Source organism: Otolemur garnettii, unplaced genomic scaffold (assembly GCF_000181295.1).
Source record: "Otolemur garnettii isolate 467f Iridium unplaced genomic scaffold, OtoGar3 scaffold00149, whole genome shotgun sequence".
Classification (NCBI taxonomy): domain Eukaryota; kingdom Metazoa; phylum Chordata; class Mammalia; order Primates; family Galagidae; genus Otolemur; species Otolemur garnettii.
The window spans coordinates 4,793,084-4,798,748 of NW_003852544.1; the positions used below are offsets into that span (position 1 = coordinate 4,793,084).

General features: G+C 40.1%; 1 pseudogene; it reads left to right on the plus strand.

Annotated features, from left to right (window-relative positions):
- The first annotated feature begins 4,353 nt into the window (after positions 1 to 4,353).
- On the plus strand, positions 4,354 to 4,848 carry LOC105887968 (annotated as a pseudogene).
- The last annotated feature ends 817 nt before the right edge of the window (positions 4,849 to 5,665 follow it).

Consider the following 5,665-nt stretch of genomic DNA (forward strand, 5'->3'; position numbering starts at 1 on the left):
CCTGTAACTCCATTTTAACAAATGTTTCAACATTTGTTAAACAAATGTTTGATATTTGACAACACTTCCAAAGTAAAAACTCTAAATTCAGAGCTTGGTGCCCATAACACAGTGGGTTGGCACATGAACTGAGACTGGCAGATTCTAAACCTGAGAAGAACAAATTAAACTTATTTAATTCGTTATAAGTGTATGGGAAGCATTGTCAGATATGAAATGGTAATTAATTTTGTGTAAATTATAGTCATATATATATATATATATTCCAATATTGTAAAACATTAGTCTGTCCTAACATGTACTGTCAGTAGTAATTTTAATTCATCTAAAAAAGAGTGTTTTTTATGTAACTGACTAAGTTCAAAATTCATCCTAAAAAAAAGAAATATTAAGAAAAGCTGAAGAATTCTCTTGAATTCAAATTCCTAATATCTTTAAAAATTAAGTACCTTCGGATTTTTAAAAACTTTCATTAGAACATGTCTATAAGTATTGCTAATCTAGTTTCAAACAAAACAGAAACCAGCTATGTAGAACTGAGTTAGTTTATTATAGCTTTTTGTTTAAAATATTGTTAGTTCTTCCTGTGTTTTGTTTTCCAGAAGTCAAGAAAATAATTTTCTATCTTTTAAGCTATTTATAACTTCTCAAGCAATATATATATATATATATATATACATATACTCATGAGTAGAGTTTAAAACATATATTTTTTTCTCTCTTCATGATTTCTTTAGAATTTACAAGCCATTTGTAAATATTCTTAGTTTCTAACAATATAGTTATTTGCATAAGTTCAATAAAAATCTGTTTTATTCTATAAAACATACTAAAGACACTGGTTATTCTACCAAGGCTTTAGCTAGAATAGCATTTCCAGAAATGTCCAGACTGCATTAAGGGATTAAGGTTGACCTTATGAAGCCAATAAAAAGCCCTCTGAAAAACTCGCCAGATACCCATCAGTAACATTTTCTAATCTGCAGTAAGTAATGAAGATAACTTCCTGATGGGTCTGGGAATCGAAATATACTTGGGAACCTCAAGAGAAGAAAAATTTACCCAATACATACAGGTATCTAATGGCACAGGTAAAACCTGGGCTCATGAGAGGCTTTTAAAGGATCTAACCTAAAAATTCCTTATAAAAGTTTCCAGAAAAGCCAATTTTAAAAAGAGTCCAGATAATTAATAATTATTCTTACTGCACTTTATGCAAATAATCAGTATACTGAAGGCACAGTTTATCTTAACAACTAAATTAGTTCTGCTATAATTTGTCTTTAGTAAAGAGAAAAATTGGAGAGAAAGAAAAAAATGAATTCAAAGAAAAAAAACTGTAACTCACCTATATTAAATCCCAACCTTGTCTGTACAATATTAAATACTACAGAGTAATACGTATAAACTAAGCCATAAGAGCAGAAATCAGTAAACTCTGCCCAAAGGCAAAGTTAAAAAAAAACTAAAAGAAATTAAATTAAACAGCCACTTAAATTATTAACCACGTTCTACTATATCAACTACACAACCTCCAACCTGGAGACTGGACTTACCATCAAAGTCAGAAAAAAGAAGCCATGATCTTCAATCCAGATAAATCAAAAATTTGATTCACCAAAGAAGAAAACGGGGGACTGTAATAGCCCAGTCCCAGGCTAACCCCCAACTCAGGGTGGCGGAGAACATGCTTTCCAGCCCATTTCCCTCCTCCCTCCCCCCAGAGTCAACTCTGGGAACAAGGCAAGTCCCTCTTCCCCCCAGGGTGGTCAAGAACGTGTTTCCCAGCCACGTTCCCAGGCACCCCCCTTTCCCCCAGGGTTGCCGAGAACAAACTTCAGAACAAGGAAGTACAACTCCCCCAAGTTCTCAGTAGGTGAACAATGGTAGAAAACTCACTGAGACTTGATTAATTACTGTTGTATAACCATAACCATTGTGATATGAGATGTATCCATTGTCAACCAAAGCTGTATTAACCACTGTTACTGTAACCATTGCTGTATCCATGACTACCCAAACTGTAACCCCCCTTAACCCACCACGTTTTGCTTCTGTAACATGCTTACACAAAACCTATAAAAGGCAAGTTTACCCCTCTACTGGTGCTGCTGCCCCTGCAGCAGGTAAAATAGGTTACCAATTAATTACATCTAAGTGGGGGTTTAACTCTATCCTTTCAAGTCTTGGGAGTTACAACAGTTAGAAGGGCAAGAATGTTACCGAAAGTCCAGAACTTGTTCCTGAAGCTGCATCAGAAGAACAAGGGCAAGTGATTTGAGAAGGAAAGAGAAGTTTATTAATTTGCCAGCAAATGAGGAAACCAGCAGACCCCCATCTCAAAGTACCAGTGTCCTCCTTCTGAGCAGAAGCACGGAGCTTTTAAAGATTCTGATCAATCCCACAATCCCAGCTTGGGCCAAAACAATCTTGGGAACTCTACTTGGATTCCACCCATCTCCTGTGGCACAAAGAACAAAAGAGCGCCCCCCCTACTCTTCCTGATCACTGGTCTGAGGAGGCATGTAGGTTTTAGTTCTCAAAAAAGGGTAAGGGGAGGGCAGTGCTGAAACTACAAGAAAAAAATAGCCAAGCATTATGGCAGGCACCTGTAGTCCCAGCTACTTGGGAGGCTGAGGCAAGAGAATCACCTAAGTCCAGGAGCCGGAGGTTGCTGTAAGCTGTAATGCCACAGCACTCTATCAAGGGCGACAGAGTGAGACTCTGTTTCTAAAAAAAAAAAAAAGGGTAAGGGGATTTTGAATAGACAGAAAATACTTTTACCCTCTCTTCCCCCAGACCATTCTCTCCATTCTAAAAGAGAGTACAGAGAGGGGAAGAGGAACTGAAGGGGATAGGACCTGCCTAGGGACGAGAGGGGCTGAAACCAAACAAGTCAACTGCTGGTGTGGCCCCAGAGAATAAAAGTCAGGGCCACCTGAGTTGGGAGTTCAAGTTGTTGCCTGTGAGTGTGTCCTCAGACCTGTTCCTTAAGCCTCCTCCCCATCATCTGACATTTTTCTCATCATGAGACAGGGGTTATGGGTTTTTTGGGGGAAGGGCCACAGATGTAACATCATATCAAGGGTACATGCCATCAACATAACTCATCAGTGTTGACGATGACCTTGGTCAAGTGGCTAAGATGAGTAACCTGGTTCAAAAAACCCAAAAAAACTCCCAAAAAACAAAAAAAAAGAGTTTTTCCGGTTTTTGCATTGTATTTACCTTCCCACTCTAACAATGAGAAACCTGTTTGTAGTATCCAATATCCATTTTTGTTTTCTTTTTTAGAGACAGAGTTTTACTTCATTGCCCTTGGTAGAGAGCCGTAGCATCACACAGCTCACAGCAACCTCCAACTCCTGGGCTTAGGCAATTTTCTTGCCTCAGTATCCTGTGTAGCTGGGACTACAGGCACCTGCCACAATGCCCAGCTTATTTTTGTCATTGTTGTTGCTGCTGTTTGGCTGGGACTGGATTTGAACTTGCCACCCTTGGTATATGGGGCCAGCACCCTACCCACTGAGCCACAGGCACCCCCCATTTTTTTTTTTTTTTGAGACAAGGTCTCACTCTGTCACTCAGGCTGGGGTATTATGCCACAATTATAGCTTGCTGCGTACCTGAAATTCTGGGCTCAAGAGATCCTTTTGTCTCTGCCTCCCAAATAAAGCTGAGGCATCAGGGCACATGCCACCGCTACTAGGTAATTTAAAAAAAAAATTTTTTTTTTTTGAGACAGAGCCTCAAGCTATCATGCTGGGTAGAGTGCTGTAACATCACAGCTGACAGCAAACCCAAACCACAAACTTCTGGGCTCAAGCGATTCTCTTGCTTCTGCCTCCCAAGTAACTTGGACTATAGGTGCCCACCACACTGCCCAGCTATTTTTTGGTTGCAGCTGTCATTGGTGTTTGGTAGGCCCAGGCTGAATTTCAACTGGCCAGCTCAGGTATATGTGGCTGACAGGCACTGAGCCTAAAACATTTTTTTTAGAGATAGGATTTTGTTATGTTGCCCAGGCTAGTATTGAACTCCTGGGCTCAAGCCATCCACCTGCCTTGGCCTCCCAAAGTGCTGACACTACAGGCTCAAGCCAGCAAGCCTGGTCTACCATCCATTTTTTAATTGGTCAGTTATTAATACCACTTTTTAAGCAAGAGAAGCATATCAGAGAATTTATACTAGGATCCCAGGTAAGAATTGTGGTCTAGTCATAATTCCTCAAGTGAAACCCCCTCATATATCCCACAATTTCATTTCCATATCTTCAGGTGACCTAACTACTATTACTAAAAGCTTGACACTTGTCCATGAGCCACATCTGAAGAATGGAGACGCTTTCACAAGATGGTGCCAAAGGAGAAGAAGGAAGCTCCTGCCCCTCCCAAAGCCAAAGCCAAGCAAAGCCATTGAAGGCCAAGAAGGCAGCACTAAAAGGGCTCCATAGCCACAAAAAAATGAAGATTCGTACATCACCCACCTTCTAGCAGCCAAAGACATGCAGCTCCAGAGGCAACGCAGATATCCTCAGAATGCCCCCAGGAGAAACAAGCTTGACAACTATGCCATCATCAAATTCTCCCTGACCACCAAGTCTGCTGTGATGAAGACAGAAGACAACAACTCACTTCTGTTCATTGTGGATGTCAAAGCCAGCAAGCACCACACCAAACAGGCTGTGAAGAAGCTCTATGACCTGGATGTGGCCAAAGTCAATACCCTGATAGGGCCCGATGGAGAGAAGGCATATGTTCAACTGGGTCCTGATTACAATGCTTTACATGTTGCCACCAAAACTGGGATCATCTAAACCGAGTCCAGCAGGCTAATTCTAACTATATAACTTTTCACTGTAAAAATAAAAAGAATAGTGGGGACAGTGGTTAAAGAGAAAAACAGAGAAATGTATTACTGTCTCAGCAAAGGAGGAAAATGTCAGTCTAGCCTCTCAAAATCCAAATTCCTCGCTCTGAGCAGAAGTACAGAGCTTTTTAAAGCTCTGATCAATCCCATCTTCAGCGAAGACAATCTCATGACCTCCGCTGGATTCATTCCATCTCCAGTGGCACAAAGAACAAAGGTCGCTCCCCTGCTCCTCCTGACCACTGCCTGAGATGGGGATACAGGTTTTAGTTCTCAAAAAGTAAGGTGAGTTTGATGAGCCAGAAAACATTTTCTACCCTTTTTGAAGACCATTTTCTCTGTTCCACTACTGAGGTTACTTTGTAAGCTAGGAAGTGAGTGTACTTGTAATGTTAGGGAACTTGGAAAGTTTATGTGAAATGTCAACATCAATTCTTTTTGGCATTTCCAGAAAATTTCTTGTTTAGTTATGAAAGTGAATCTGAACCTTACTGTACAGAAATTAAACTTCTCCCTTCCCTGGGTAAAATTAACTTTGTGATTTCATCTTAAAACCTATAGTCTATTGTAATCTCCAAACGATCTAAAATTTATTGTTCCTTATTTCATTTTAAGCAGCATTCAGAGATCCTGTCCCATAAGAAGAACCAGAACTGCTAACCAAACCCAAGCAGAAGTCATTTTTATTTTTTTTATTTTGAGACTGAGTCTCAAGCTATCACCCTGGGTAGAGTGGTGTGGCGTCATAGCTCACAGCAACTTCCAAATTGGGCTCAAGTGATCCTCTTTTTTTTTT